Genomic DNA, 16,322 nt, shown 5'->3' with positions numbered 1-16,322 from the left:
AGAGAGAGACAGACAGAAGCCACTCTTCAGTAAAAGGCACATGACAGCCCACTTGGAGTTTAAGCAAAAAGGCACCCAAAGGACTCGACCAAGAAAAACAAGATTCTCTGGTTACTAGTTAGGATTGAGGGAAAGATTAACAGCAAAGCCATGTGGAGAGATCCTCGATGAAAACCTGCTCCAGAGCGCCTAGGACCTCAGACTCGGCGAAGGTTCACCTTCCAACAGGACAACGAATTCTAAGCACACAGGCCAAGACAATGCAGGAGTGGCTTTCGTGACAAGTCTCTGAATGTCCTTGAGTGGCTCCAGCCAGAACCCGGACTTGAACCGGGCCTCTAAACATCTCTGGAGAGACCTGAAAATAGCTGTGCAGCGACGCTCCCATCCAACCTGGACAGAGCTTGAGAGGATCTGCAGAGAAGAATGGGAGGAAACTCCCAAAATTATGGGTGTCCCAAGAAGACTTGAGGCTGTAATCGCTGCCTAAGGTGCTTTGACAAAGGACTGAGTAAAGGGTCTGAATACTTATGTAAATGTCATATTTCTGTTTTTTTTTTTATACATTTGCAAAAATGTATAAAAACCCATTTGTGCTATGTCATTATGGGGTATTGTGTAGATTGCTGAGGAGGAAAACTATTTAATCAATTTTAGAATAACGCTGTAAGGTAACAAAATGTGGAAAGTCAAGGGGTCTGAAACTTTCCGAATGCACTGTATCTAGTCCTTAGCCTATCTTAATGTTGGATCACAGTAAACTTACAGCTGAAGCTTCCTTCTGAGTCATTCTTTCCATGACCTACGGAACAGCGTGTATTAAAGCCCACTTCACGGTGTGTGCGCTGTGTGTGTGCATGTTTGTGTAGACGTGAGGCCTTCGCTTGTGTTTATGAAACTGGCCCACAGATTGAGTTTGAGTTTATTTTTTATTTTTTTCAGGGACAGTGCACATTAATCAAAGTTTCCCTCGCAAAAGGGCCGGTTTAAGCCAGCCGCCTAATTTTCAACCGCAGTCCCTGGGCAGGTTATTAAAAACAATTACACAATAATACAGACAAGCAATGAGCTAGTGAGCACATGCAGAGCAACACAGGACAAGTAGCATGCAGACAGAGCAATAGCACAAAACGCAACAAAACTAAATACATAAAAGCAACAAGGTGTCAGGTGTGTCCTGCTAAGTTGGAGAGTGGGTGTGACTCAGGTTCATACTGCATAGTGGCCTGGCCTAGAAGTATGTCAACATGGCATTGTGCCTCTTTTAATATCTCTGTTGCTGAAGAGGGTCATGTTACTGTATTCAAGTTGGATATGAGGCACAAGCCTTATTTGGGTAGAGGAGCTCTTTCATTGTTTTCAGCGCCTCAATGCAGTAGTTGGCAGCAGCTATCCTAATATATCCACATCACCTCAAATATATCACACCTATATTTCCCTCATCCAGTTGTTATTTTCTTTAGTCAGCCTCCTCATTGAGGGTAGCCTAGTGGTTATAGCTCTGGGCCAGTAACCGGTGGTTGCTGGCTCTGAATACCAGAGTTGGCAAGGTGAAATGGGTCGTGCCTTGGAGTAATGCATCAACTCAAATTTGCTACAGGGGCGCTGCCACTAATATGGCTGTAAAAACAACACATTTCACTGCACCTATCCAGTGTATGTGAAAATATGCATTTTTAATGTTCCATTGTGTCTTACTTACCTTTGGACTTATATAGTTCAAGCTCAAAGTAGCTAAATCTCTGAAGAGCAAGCAGCAGGTGGATCTGGAGCGGCCCACTTCCTGGTCACACAGGCCTTGAGGAGGATGAGAAGGGCAATGGGGACGAGGCCATCGAACTCTACACAGGCCGCGGAACCTTGCATCCAGACGGTAGGGGCTGCTCATGAAAGGCCCAGGTTCTTTTAGGCCTGCTGTGAGATTACAGAGGCAACTTCACCACTAATGCTCTTGTACTGAGCAAATCAACAACAACAAAATGAGCTGTACTTTGGGTTATTCAGACCACTGTGGCATAAAACATTATACTAGTATGTTAATTCCTGGCTCATCACCAGGTCCAATGAAGGTGCTTAGTCAGAGCTCAGTATAAGAACTGGGTTTATTTGGATTAGCCATGAACAGACTTTGATGTCCCCATTAGCCTTCATTGTATGTATTGACATCCCTCTGACCTACTTCCTAGGGTACATAATATGTGTGGCAGGTGTCAAGTGTAACTCCCTTCTCACTCCTTTTCTACAGTCCATGATACGACATGACCAGGGGCTGCAGGGCAAACTGAAGCAGCTAAAGGTCGATAGGTAAAGGAGGCTGACTCTCCCCTCCTCTCTAGTGTCATATTTCCTACATTTCTAGTGTTTTATGTATACAGTGCACCCGGAAAGTATTCAGACGCCTTACTTTTTTCCACATTTTGTTACGTTACATCCTTATTTTTAAAATGGATTAAATAAATACAAATTATCATCAATCTACATACAATACCACATAATGAAGAAGAACAGGTTTTTATACATTTTTGAAAAATGTCATTACAAATAAAAAACAGAAATACCTTTATTTACATAAGTATTGCCCTTTGGTTGTGAACTCGAAATTGAACTGTATCCTGTTGCCGTTGATCATCCTTGAGATGTTTCTTGCCACTTGATTGGAGTCCACCGGTGGTAAATTCTCACTGATTGACATGATTTTGGAAAGGCACACACCTGTCTATATAAGGTCCCACAGTTGACAGTGCATGTTAGAGCAAAAAACCAAGCCATGAGGTCAAGGAATTGTCCGTAGAGCTCCGAGACAGATTGTGTCGAGGAACAGATCTGGAGAAGGGTACAAAAAAATGTCTGCTGCATTGAAAGTCCCCAAGAACACACTGGCCTCCATCATTATTAAATGGAAGAAGCTTGGAACCACCACAACTCTTCCTAAGAGCTGGCCGCCCGGCCAAACTTCTGAGCAATCGGGGGAGCAGGGACTTGGTCAGGGAGGTGACCAAGAACCCGATGGTCACTCTTGTCAGAGCTCCCAGAGTTCCTCTGTGGATATGGGAGAACCTTCCAGAAGGACAACCATCTCTGCAGCACTCCACCAATCAGGCTTTTTATGGTAGAGTGGGCCAGACGGAAGCCACTCCTCAGTAAAAGGCATATAATAGACTGCTTGGAGTTTGCCAAAAGGCACCTAAAGGACTCTGACTATGAGAAACAAGATTCTCTGGTCTGATGAAAGCTCTTTGGCCTGATAGCCAAGCGCTTACATCTGGAGGAAACCTGGCACCATCCCTACGGTGAAGCATGGTGGTGGCAGCATCATGCTGTGGGGATGTTTTTCGAAGCGGCAGGGACTGGGAGGCTATCAGGATCGGCGAAAGTACTAACGGATCAAAGTACAGAGAGATCCTTGATGAAAACCTGCTCAGAGCGCTCAGGACCTCAGACTAGGCGAAGGTTCCCCTTCCAACAGGACAACAACCCTAGGTACACAGCCAAGACAACGCAGGAGTGGCTTTGGGACAAGTCTCTGAATATCCTTGAGTGGCCCAGCCAGAGCCCGGACTTGAACCCAATCAAACATCTCTGGAGAGACCTTGAAAATAGCTGGGTGCAGCAACTCTCCCCATCCAACCTGACAGAGCTTGGAGAGGATTCTCAGGAGAAGAATGGGAGAAACTCCCCAAATACAGGTGTGCCAAGCTTGTAGCGTCATGCCCAAGAAGAATCGAGGCTGTAATCGCTGCCAATGGTTCTTTAACAAGTACTAAGTAAAGGGTCTGAATACTTATGTAAATTGTTTCAGTTTTTTTATTTTTACAATAAATGTGGCAAAAAAAAATTGCTTTACCTTATGAATCTACTCATAATCTCATAATTACATTTTCTTAAAAATCAATTTCAGAATAAGGCTGAACTTAACAAAATGTGGAAAAGTCAAGGGGTCTGAATACTTTCCCCGAATGCGCTGTAATTGATCAAGGAACACCAACCAGACCAACCAAGCACCTTGTTTCTCTCCAGGGGCGGAGGGGCTGAAGGAGTCCTTGTCCGCCCAGCCTTAGTCCAGTCGCCACAGGACAGGCCGGGGCCCTCAGGGCCAAACCCAGTGGCGGGCCTGCCCCGTCAGACAGTTCTTCCCCTGGGGCCTGACCTCCCTCCAGGAACGCCCCCCAGCCAGTCAGGCCGGTCCAATCCAGCGAGCCGCAAGGCCAGCGCTTACACCTCAGAGGAGATAGAGGTGCTCAGGTGAGCAGGCTGGGATCTATCCTGGACTCTGGAGAATCATAGAACATAGTCAACACATTGAGTTTAGGCTCCCAAGAAGTGATGATCTGTGGTTCCATAATAATCCCCATTTCCCTAGGAGCATAATGCCAGTGTGTGACTGGTTTTTCTAAAGGTTAGGCAGTAACACATCTTTGTTTGGTGAAGGTTCAGGTTTGACTCTCATCTATGTTTTCACCTCACATCTCCTGATTCCTCCTGTCCTCCCTTCCACATAGGAGTACGTCCAAGATCAACAGCATTCCTTTGTCCCCTTCATGAGCGTGGACCTGAAGGAGAGATTTTTGCCTTTCCTGTTCCATTCTCGTAAGTCAGATATTCCTTGGCTGAGTTAAAAAGTTCCTTAGTAGGTGGGTGTCTACGGATTGTAGAATACTAGATGGAGAGCCACTTGATTGTATTAATTGTTGATTTGTGATAAACATCAGACCTTTTATTCCTCTGTGGATGTTTCCCAGGGACAAACTAGGCAAGCTGGCCCTGTCTCCCAAGCAGAAAACCATCTTCCCCGCTGGGTTCGCCTGACGGATCTGCAATAACCCCACCATGATATTATCTGTATCCAGCTTCAGCATCAAACAGGTCAGGCCACACACATAGCCTTCAATATCAATAAAAGTGTAGTAGCTATATGAGTTGCGTTGTATTGAATTGATTCATCCTCAGATGGCGCCACTTGTATATATGTTTTGTCTGATAAAACCTACCTACTTTATGGACAATCTGCTCTATACTGAATCCCTGTCAATGTGATGGATAAACTGACAGATTCACCTTCCTATCCTGGTGGTGGATGTCAGTCTCATACCCTGTTATTGTTAATCACCTACTCTCTCCTGTTAGACGGTGGTGTCCTGACCTGTTCATTCGGGCGTCATTACGCCATCAGCGTGCCTATGAGCGACGCTACAACAAGAAGCTCATCACCAGCATCATCACCCCCAGAACCGGGCGTGGGGGAGCCAGAGTGTAACCCCTGTGGGAAGTACATGGTAAAGCTTCACATCAACGGTGTGCCCAGGAAGGTAACACACACTGCAAAACCTGGGAGCTGGGTCCACTGGAGCTCAAATGTCATTGCGAGATAAACTAGCAAACCTGTCTCTGACAGTGTCTACCAATGGGTTGTATTGTTCTAAGTGTTCCCCTCCTGTCCCTGCAGGTCATTATAGACGACTTCCTTCCATGTGGTCAGAATGGAGAGCTGCTGTGTTCCTACTCCAGCAACAGGAACGAGCTGTGGGTCTCCTCATAGAGAAGGCCCTACATGAAGGTCATGGAGGCGACGACTCGCCTGGATCCAACTCCGGTGAGGGAGTTTCCCCTGTGAAAGAACTAGTACTACCACCTGCACTGGGCTCGTCCAAATAGCCAAGCGTGCAACTCAATAATCTGCTTTGGCTACCTCTCCTTGTCTCCTACTGAACTGATAATATGAGAGAAGAGAATGTTTCACTTTGGAGAATGTTTCAGAGCTAACAAGAGTTCAAATTCACAGTAGGCTAAATTCCACAATTTCATCCATCGTGCGTGATTGGACAGTTGGCTCTGTTCTCCACCTTGTTATTGATGTTCTCTCAAGTGTGATCTCTATTCATTCTGTCTTATTGTATTGTAGAACATCGATCTGCACGCACTCACTGGCTGGATCCCAGAGCGTATCGCCAGCATTCAGACAATCAATCGGTCAGCAAGGAGGATACCTTCCGCATGCTCTACCAGAGGTGAGACACACACACACATTAATTCGCCCATGCACACACATAAGGGGCTACATGGTCAATCTGCTCTGTAGAATTCACACACATACAGTACACACGAAGAGCTATATGACTCAGATTCTTTACACATTTCAAATACTTTATTTGAATCCACAAACCATATTACATTTGCAAAGATACACACACACACAGAGTAATGCCACTAATCCATCCTCCAGTCCGGTAGTAATTTTTCATGATTACCTTTGCGCCAGATGGTAATAGACATGGTTATCAACCACAGAGTTTTGGTCTCCCTAGCCAAGATAGCTGACCAACTCTCACATCTCCCTCCCACTCATGACAGGTTTCACCGAGGCGACGTCCCAATCACACTGCAACGGGGTGATGACAGAGGAGAGGGCGAGAGTCGGGTTGTGCCAACGCATGCCTACGCTGTCCTGGATATCCGGGAGCACAAAGTAAGTGTTAGTTAACATAGCATAACCACTCATAGTTGTTACAGTAGCTTGTTAGCATAACCACTCATAGTTGTTACAGTAGCTTGTTTAAGTCACTAACCACTCATAGTTGTTACAGTAGCTTGCAGCATAACCACTCACAGTTGTTACAGTAGCTTGTTAGCATAACCACTCACAGTTGTTACAGTAGCTTGGTAGCATAACCACTCATAGTTGTTACAGTAGCTTGTTAGCATAACCACTCATAGTTGTTACAGTAGCTTGGTAGCATAACCACTCATAGTTGTTACAGTAGCTTGGTAGCATAACCACTCATAGTTGTTACAGTAGCTTGGTAGCATAACCACTCATACGTTGTTACAGTAGCCTTAGCATAACCACTCACCGTTGCACAGTAGCTAGCACTAACCACTCAGTTGTTAGTAGCTTGGTGCATAACCACTCACAGTTGTTACAGTAGCTTGGTAGCGTAACCACTCATGGTTGTTACTGTAGCTTGTTAGCGTAACCAGTCATGGTTGTTACAGTAGCTTGTTACATAACCACTCTTTGGTTGTTTCCAGTAGCTTGGTTAGCATAACCACTCATAGTTGTTATAGTAGCTTGGTTAGCATAACCACTCATGGTTCTTACAGTAGCTTGTTAGCACAAACCACTCATAGTTGTTACAGTAGCTTGTTAGCACAACCACTCATAGTTAGTAAGCATGCTGTGTTTTATTTGTATCTGGTCAATTCCATTTATGTCTTTGGTATTTTATTAGGATCCCCATTAGCTGTTGCAAAGCAGCAGCTACCTTCCGGGGTCCATACATAATATTCAGAACATTAATAGACAAGAACAGCCCAAGGACAGAACTACATTTTTTTTTTTTAAAGGTACACGTAGCCTACATATCAATACATACACACAAACTATCTAGGTCAAATAGGGAGAGGCGTTTGTGCCGTGAGGTGTTGCTTTATCTGTGTTTTGAAACCAGGTTTGCTGTTTATTTGAGCAATATGAGATGGAACGGAGTTCCATGCCATAATAATGGCTCTATATAATACTGTACGTTTTCTTGAATTTGTTCTGGATTTGGGGACTGTGAAAAGACCACTGGTGGCATGTCTGGTGGGGTAAGTGTGTGTGTCAGAGCTGTGTGTAAGTTGACTATGCAAACAATTTGGGAGTTTAATGTTTCTTATAAAAAGAATTGAGACAGTCAGTCTCTCCTCAACTCTTAGCCAAGAGAGACTGGCATGAATAGTATATATATCAGCCCTCTGATTACAATGAAGAGCAAGACGTGCCGCTCTGTTCTGGGCCAGCTGCAGCTAACTAGGTCTTTCCTTGCAGCACTCGACCACACGACTGGACAATAATCAAGATAAGACAAAACTAGAGCCTGCAGAACTTTGTAACTTGGCATCATTAATAGTGTTCTGCCTGCATGCTAAGCTTCTTTGCCATTTGATCTGGCTCTCAGGGGAAGCGGTTCCTGCAGCTGAAGAACCCGTGGAGCCACCTGAGGTGGAAAGGCCGCTTCAGTGAACGGACGAGAAAAACTGGACCCCAGAACTTCCTCAAATACCTCAACTTTGACCCCAAGACCGCACAGAAGTTTGATAACGGCGTGTTCTGGATCACGTTTGAGGACCTGTGCCAGTACTATGATGTCATCTACCTGAGCTGGAGCCCCGCCCCTGTTCAGAGAGTCTTCCTGTATCCACAGGTCAGTCAACAACAGCCCTCTTCTATCTCCCACAAGGGTCTGCTATACCTCTAACTAACTACTATACAGTGCATTCATAAAGTATTCAGACCCCTTGACCTTTTCCACATTTTGTTACGTTACAGCCTTATTCTAAAATGGATCAAATAGGTTTTTTCCTCATCAATCTATACACAATACCCCATAATGACAAATCAAAAACAGGTTTTAGACATTTTTGCAAATGTAGTACAAATTAAAACCGGAAATATCACATTTACATAAGTATTCAGACCCTTTACTCAGTACTTTGTTGAAGCACCTTTGGCAACGATTACAGCCTCGAGTCTTCTTGGGTATGACGCTACATGCTTGGCACACCTGTATAGCTGCACAGCTATTTTCAGGTCTCCAGAGATGTTCGATCGGGTTCAAGTCTGGGCTTTGGCTGGGCCACTCAAGGACATTCAGAGACCTGTCCCGAAGCCACTCCTGTGTTGTCTTGGCTGTGTGCTTAGGGTCGTTGTCCTGTTGGAAAGTGAACCTTCGCCCCAGTCTGAGGTCCTGAGCGCTCTGGAGCAGGTTTTCATCAATGATCTCTGTACTTTGCTTGGTTAATCTTTCCCTCGATCCTGACTAGTCTCCCAGTCCCTGCCGCTGAAAAACATCCCCACAGCATGATGCTGCCACCACCATGCTTCACCGTAAGGATGGTGCCAGGTTCCTCCAGGCGTGATGCTTGGCATTCAGGCCAAAGAGTTCAATCTTGGTTTCATCAGACCAGAGAATCTTGTTTCTCATGGTCTGAGAGTCCGTTAGGTGCCTTTTTGGCAAACTCCAAGCTGGCTGTCGTGTCTTTTACTGAGGAGTGGCTTCCGTCTGGCCACTCTACCATAAAGACCTGATTGGTGGAGTGCTGCAGAGGTGGTTGTCCTTCTGGAAGGTTCTCCCATCTCCACAGAGGAACTCTGGAGCTTCTTGGTCACCTCCCTGACCAAGGCCCTTCTACCCCGATTGCTCAGTTTGGCCGGGCGGCCAGCTCTAGGAGGAGACTTTGTGGTTCCAAACTTCTTCCATTTAAGAATGATGGAGGCCACTGTGTTCTTGGGGACCTTCAATGCTGCAGACATATTTTGGTAGCCTTCCCCAGATCTGTGCCTCGACACAATCCTGTCTCAGAGCTCTATGGACAATTCCTTTGACCTCATTGTTTGGTTTTTTGCTCTGACATGCACTGTCAACTGTGGGACCTTATATAGACACAGGTTTTTTTCATGTCCAATCAATTGAATTTACACAGGTGGACTCCAATCAAGTTGTAAAAACATCTCAAGGATGATCAATGGAAACAGGATGCACCTGAGCTCAATTTTGAGTCTCATAGCAAAGGGTCTGAATAATATATTTCAGTTTCTTTGCAAAACATTCTTAAAACCTGTTTTCGCTTTGTCATTATGGGGGTATTGTGTGTAGCTTTTATGAGGATTTTTATTAATTTAATCCATTTTAGAATAAGGCTGTAACGTAACAAAATGTAGAAAAAGTCAAGGTGTCTGAATACTTTCCAAATGCACTGTATGTGTATAAAAACTACACACGTATGATATGTTAAGTATATTTGTGGTTGTGTGTCCCTGCAGTAGCTGGGATGGGAAGCAGGGCCCGGTGAAGGATGCCTACAGCCTGGCCAACAACCCTCAGTACCAGCTGGAGGTGACCTGTCCTGCAGGGGGCACTGCTGTCTGGGTGCTGCTTACCAGACACACATCACTGACAAGGTGCACACACCAGCTGTCTGGCTGTCCACCACCACGCAGTATCAGACAATGTCTCATTTTCTCCCATAGAAACAATAATCACTCTGTTTTTGTCCTTTTGATGTTCAGGACGACTTTGCACAAAATCGGGAGTTCATCACCTTGGTGGTTTACAAGACCGAGGGAAAGAAAGTTTACTACCCTGGTGAGTTTCTCATGGAATATGTGTGTGTCTGTGTGTGTTTCCTCTCTGACTGTCTGGTATGTTCCTCCTCAGCGGACCCTCCCCCTACATAGATGGGATCAGGATCAACAGCCCCCACTACCTGACCAAGATGAGACTAACCAGCCTGGAACACACACCTTCACACTGGTGGTGTCACAGTACGAGAAGCAGAACACCATCAACTACACCCTGAGGGTGAGACTAACACACACATATTGTGGCAGGTACATCTCCTGTCAGATCTGTCGCTGGCAGGCAAACACTGCGATCCTGTTGTACTGCGGTGCAGAAATGAGCATATAGCATGCCTCAAGCATCTCACAGTAGAGCGTGAGAAAAGAGAGTGGGATGGTGAAGAAGAAGCAGGAGGAGGAGGAGTGGGGGGAAGATGGAGTGGGGGGAAGATGGAGTGAGGGCTCATGAGATGAAGAGAAGAGAGAGAAAAGAGGAAAGTGTCTTGTTCCACTTAATGAGTGTCAAGTGTACATACATATACTGTACACACAAGCAATATAAAACTAGATCTGGTGTTTCCAGAATATGATGTAGAATTATACATGAAGCAGCCTCCTTTGTCCTCTAGTCTGTGAGTGTGTGAGTGAGTGTACGCGCATGCGTGTGTTCATATCCATGCAGATTGAGTCTTAAATTAAGTGTGCAAATTATTTAATTAGAAACAGTTCTGTATCAGAACCCACTTGCAGAACTGTGAAATCAGTTGACAGAGAGCTTGTGAGTTTGTCTGCGTGTGTGAAAGAGAGATGGAGAGGGAAAGACTTTCTGTTGGTTTGTATATGAATGAGAGAGGATTTATGTTCTGTATGTGACCCACACATTGTTTTGCTCATTTATATTTCATAAACTCCCCTTGTCAACTGAGCTGAAGTCTTTGAGGAGCTGGTATCTGAAGTCTCACAAAAACAACATATTTGGCCTCTGTAGAAGAGAAGAAACACAGAGTAGTTGCATGTGTCTTTCTGAGAATGAAAGAGAGAAGCAAATTACCAGAGGAATATATCTAGCCTGGACTGGCAAGCAGCAAACTGGCTGTGAAATCAATGCCTGCACACCCTCACTTCTTTAAAAATCATCTGGAGAATTAGTGAATTGACATTGTCTCATACTCAGAGTTCTCATGAGGTACGGAAGGAACATGATTTCTTCCATCTGTATAAGAGCTGGCCGGTATTCTTCCTTGAGTTTCTTCCTGATGTTTCTATGTTGTGCTGATCACATCCCTGCTCATTCAGTTCCAACAGAGTAATAGACGTTTCCCTCCAACAGGTGTACTCTGGATGCAAGTTCTCCTTCTCCAAGATCCCAACGCCCTTCACTCATACCAAACGGGTAACGTTTACTTCCACTTGTCTCTTTCTTGTTCACATTCTCTCAATTCAATGAGTTTTATTGGCATGATAACAAAATCACCATCTTACATTGCTAAAGCCCCCCTCTCCCTGTGCAGATCAATGGCCAGTGGAAGGGGCTGAGTTCAGGGGGCTGTGGGAACTACAAGGACTCGTACAAGCACAACCCAATCTACCAGTTTAACTCTGGAGCGCCCAGACCCATGCTCATAGAGCTACGAGGCTCCAGGTAAGACTCACTGAGGCCTGCAGGGGCCCTCCACACTACTGGGGGCACTACACCCAGTGGGGACACTGCTTATGGCCCAATCCCAATGGATGGATATAAAATGGGTTCCATTGAAATGAATGTCCTCTTGTAACACAGCACTTTTAATACTCGAGTGTTCATCCTGTCCGTCACTGCAGACTGCAGAATTACTGCAAAATGACTACAATGCAAAACTGAAATAATATGCATGGTCTGCATTGTCTCTGACAGTCTGACTCCAATGATACTTTGTCACGGCACATCCAGGAAAATTAGAGCCGTCACAGAATACGATTGCCTGGTGTAAATGTGACCAGACAGACTAAGTCCGTTTCCAGTGTTACCACACTCCCTTAGGTCATCCTAAGGGCGGCAGGTAGCTTAGTGGTTAAGAGCGTTGTGCCAGTAACCGAAAGGTCGCTGGTTCTAATCCCCGAGCCGACTAGGTGAAAAATCTGTCGATGTGCCCTTGAGCAAGGCACTTAACCCTAATTGCTCCTGTAAGTCGCTCTGGATAAGAGCGTCTGCTAAATGACCAATTATTATTATTATTATTATTTATCCTGTAGGGGTCATCTTTAATGTTCATCTGGTGCTCCTAATTAAAACGGAGAAAGACTCACTAATGAGATGACTCACTCTCTCCCTCCAGTCTACAGTCATTAGCACTGCTAACTAAATGCTCTCGCTTTCTCTCTCACTCTCTGTCACACATCATCATCCACTCTCATAAACACACACACCAGCTAGGATGACTCAGTCACTGCATTTCCCCACCACTGTGATGGATTCTATATTCAGCCACGCACAGAGCACCGGAACGCTCCTTTTATCCCCTGCTCTCTCTCCCTCACCCGTTCCCGTTCAGTAGAAAAATGATTATTCTCTCTCTATCCTTTATGGATGTGTAATGCGTTGGTGCTGTATTGTACTGGCCTACCAATAATCTGACATGTGTAGCTGTTACGTGGTTCTGCCTCTCCCTCTCTTCCTCCATAGGCAGTATAGCGTAGGTTCTGGTCGCTTGTGTTGTTATTGTTGATATGTCTCTCCCTCCCTCTCTAGGCAGTACAGTGTGGGCTTCAGTTAGTTATTGACAACATTACTCCAATTAGGGGAGGGGTGGTAGGGTTAGGGGAAAATAATAAAAGGAACATATAAAAAAAAATGCATATTTAAAATAACATATTTTATAATATAAAATATTATATATATTATAAAATAATAAATAAATAAAAAATATATATATATGGGGGATTGGAAATGATGCAGACAATTACATTGATAGAAGCCACAATCTATCTGCAATATTAAAGCTGATCTACCCCCGCTGTCTCTCCCTCTACAGGCAGTACAGTGTGGGCTTTGAGATGGTGACCGTGTCCACTGTAGTAGAGCCAGGGCCTGCAGGCCTTCCGAAGAGGAACAGTGGAGACTACAGGTAATCACCCAGGATACACAGGAGGAAAACGCAGCACAGGAGATTGAGCTGATAGTGTGTTTGTCTGAGGTGTTCAGGAACAGCACATAGTGTTGAGTTCAGTATCGATCCTAATATTAACCCTTTACACTCATTGGCCTATTTAGAATGTAAATGTAAATATTTCTTAAAGAAGAGTTATGGAAAGCATATGCATAACAATGGTAGCAATTAAAAGGGAACAGTTTGGAGATGGGACATTTTATTAGACTAAAGGTGAGGACACAACAGTTCACCTGACACAAGACATTACACTGTTGATTTTATGTGCATTTTACCGCATTTGTTGATAACAACATTTGAAACTCTGGATACATTCAGTCACATAAGAATATTATTGGAAAATGGGGTAGGTACAACATAAGACAAAGAAATGACAAGGGTTTGAGTGAGAGGTCAAACTGGTGTCTCCAAGTGGCCACACACCTCTCCAAAGTGTGCACAGTTCCTAAGTCATTTCAATGCACTTTTATGACTTAAGTCTTCAACTACAAGGTGCTTTTTTGAGCTCTCCTAGCTGTGTTGTTGAGGAACTAGAGCAAGCACACTTGTAGCTGTTTTGTTTTGAACACAACCCTGCATCCCCGCCATCACACAATTACTGTTGTTGTTTACGCAATCCAAAAACGGTCCATTATAAATCACAATCTGGGTCAGGTGGGCATCATTAAATTATAAAATACGATCTTACAGTAGGCTTTCACAAGCCAATTCAGAGAAGCAAATTGTAATTTTGGTGCGCATAGAATGGAGTCATGAGTGCATTCAAATGCGTGGTTGGCAACCCCAAACAGGCTCATTCTGTTCAGGACAACCCATGGTATAATACCATCTTGGAACTGTACATCAAACATAGTGATCATAAACGTTGACACTGTATATTACATAACTATATCATATGGTAATGAAGTGCGCATTTGGACTCACGGGTGATTGGCTTGCTTGTATGACATCAAAGCGGTATTTATTATAATCCTCAACGTTTTAGCTTTCAAAATACATAGAGTCCTCTTAATTTACAGCATTTCCCTCACTCAGACATCATTTTTTTGGGGCCAATTAGTGGAAAGAATGGGGGCAACTTCTTGTCGCGCGCAGCGCTCAAGTTCCAAACGGCTCGGTCAAAACCCATACAGAGCTGTGAAGCGGAGACTGAGCGCTGACGTCATGTATAGCATGTTACTGTACAGCCACTGCATTCCAATTTAGGAGCTTATCAGTGTCCAAATTGGCCATTTTCAACCCGTTTACGGGTACGAGTATAAAGGGCTAAATAGGAACAATTGTAAATATTTTCCTACTGTCAAACTCTGAGCTTGTTTAACTCCAATGTTGGTAACATTATAAATGTAAACTTGAAGCTCTCAACCTGCTCCACGACAGCCCCGTCGATGAGAACGGGGGCGTGCTCGGTCCTCTTCCTTTTCCTGTAGTCCACAATCATCTCCTTTAGTCTTGAACACGTTGAGGGAGAGGTTGTTATCCTGGCGCCACACGGCCAGGTCTCTGACCTCCTCCCTATAGGCTGTCTCATTGTTGTCGGGGATCAGGCCTACCACTGTTGTGAGTTAGCCCGGTTCAAAGGATAATTGGGGCTGTGAGGGTGTACTGAAATTAGTCTTACTGCACATTTACACAAAGGAATGCCTTGAGTTAGATATTTTGACAAAGGCTATGCAATGTGTGTGTCTGAAATGATTATTCAGAAATAATTGAAGTAAAGATATTCATAACATTTTCCTCACATTTAGACCATGATTGTTGATTATGCATTATTATCCTGTGGATGAGGTTAAAGCAGGTAAAATTTGTATTCAATAGCAGATAGTCATTCAGAATCTGCTCTGCTATTGAACACAAATGTTATGCAGTTTTGGTGGGTAATGAAATATGAAACCGAATGTCCAGAAATGGATGTTGGTAACAACTCATTATGAAGGAATGGAGATTAGAAAGGGTGCTATTTGAGACTATTGAGACACAGCCATAGTGACCCCCTCTCTCCCTCTCTCTCTGTAGGTGTGGTTTCTGCTACATGGAGGCAGACCATGTCCCCGCTGGCATCTACAACGTCATCCCCACCACCTTCCTGCCCAAACAGGAAGGACCCTTCTTCCTGGACTTCAGCAGTGCCACGCCCCTAAAGGTCTCCCAGCTCCAGTAAGGAGAGGGGGGAAGGATTTGGGGGTGACACCAGGAATAACTTGCCCACAACATGGACACTCACTGTTCCCTAAACTCTGGGTGGAACTTGTTACAACTGCAGGAGGACCCAAAAGAGACAGACTGACTATTTTATTGGGCTACAGCGGAGTTCCATTCCAAAAACATGTTCCCTTTCTATTTCCCTTGAGTCCCGTTGGAATCTGAAATGACTGGATAGGCGAAAGCAGTGTGGAAGGCACTTTGTGGAAGGATAGATGCAGTTATTACCATATTGCTCTCACCTATCCAGTCTGAGAGCATTGTGGTCCTCTGTAGCTCAATTGGTAGAGCATGGCGCTTGTAACGCCAGGGTAGTGGGTTCGATCCCCGGGACCACCCATACGTAAAAATGTATGCACACATGACTAAGTCGCTTTGGATAAAAGCATCTGCTAAATGGCATATTATTAATACAGATCTGCAAGGGAGTTTATCAAGGGTATTTGGAAAGGGACATGTTTTTGGTATGGAACCTAGCCCTCTGTGCTGAAGGGTGTGCAAGAACATGTACCAAATAATAAACTGACTGAGTAGTAACTATCAGAGCTAATGTTGGAGGTGCTTCCTTCCTCCTTTGCCATAATGACATACAGTATATTTTTATAAATGATGTCACAACTATTCACTGTACTATGGCCCTTATGATTTTGAATGTTTCATTACTTGGCGCTTGTTGACCGCCAGTCTAGGTACTCAAGAGGCAGTGCTGGTATTTACCAAGAACGAAGGGGGACGTTCTCGACTGCAACGGTCTTTTTCTCAGGAGACCGCACCACGACAGGGATTTCTTTGTTGCACAGGCATGAAGATGTCATTATTTCATCAGTGGAACTGCTAGAATTCTAAGGGCTGATCTCTGGCATTTAGAAGGATGTGTG

General features: G+C 44.5%; 1 pseudogene; it reads left to right on the top strand.

The window, feature by feature from the left end:
- LOC123491288 overlaps window positions 1-15,779 on the top strand; it is a 116,057-nt pseudogene extending 100,278 nt beyond the window's left edge.
- The last annotated feature ends 543 nt before the right edge of the window (window positions 15,780-16,322 follow it).

This window comes from Coregonus clupeaformis, chromosome 7, assembly GCF_020615455.1.
Source record: "Coregonus clupeaformis isolate EN_2021a chromosome 7, ASM2061545v1, whole genome shotgun sequence".
Classification (NCBI taxonomy): Eukaryota; Metazoa; Chordata; class Actinopteri; order Salmoniformes; family Salmonidae; genus Coregonus; species Coregonus clupeaformis.
This window is presented reverse-complemented; position numbering and strand designations above follow the sequence as displayed.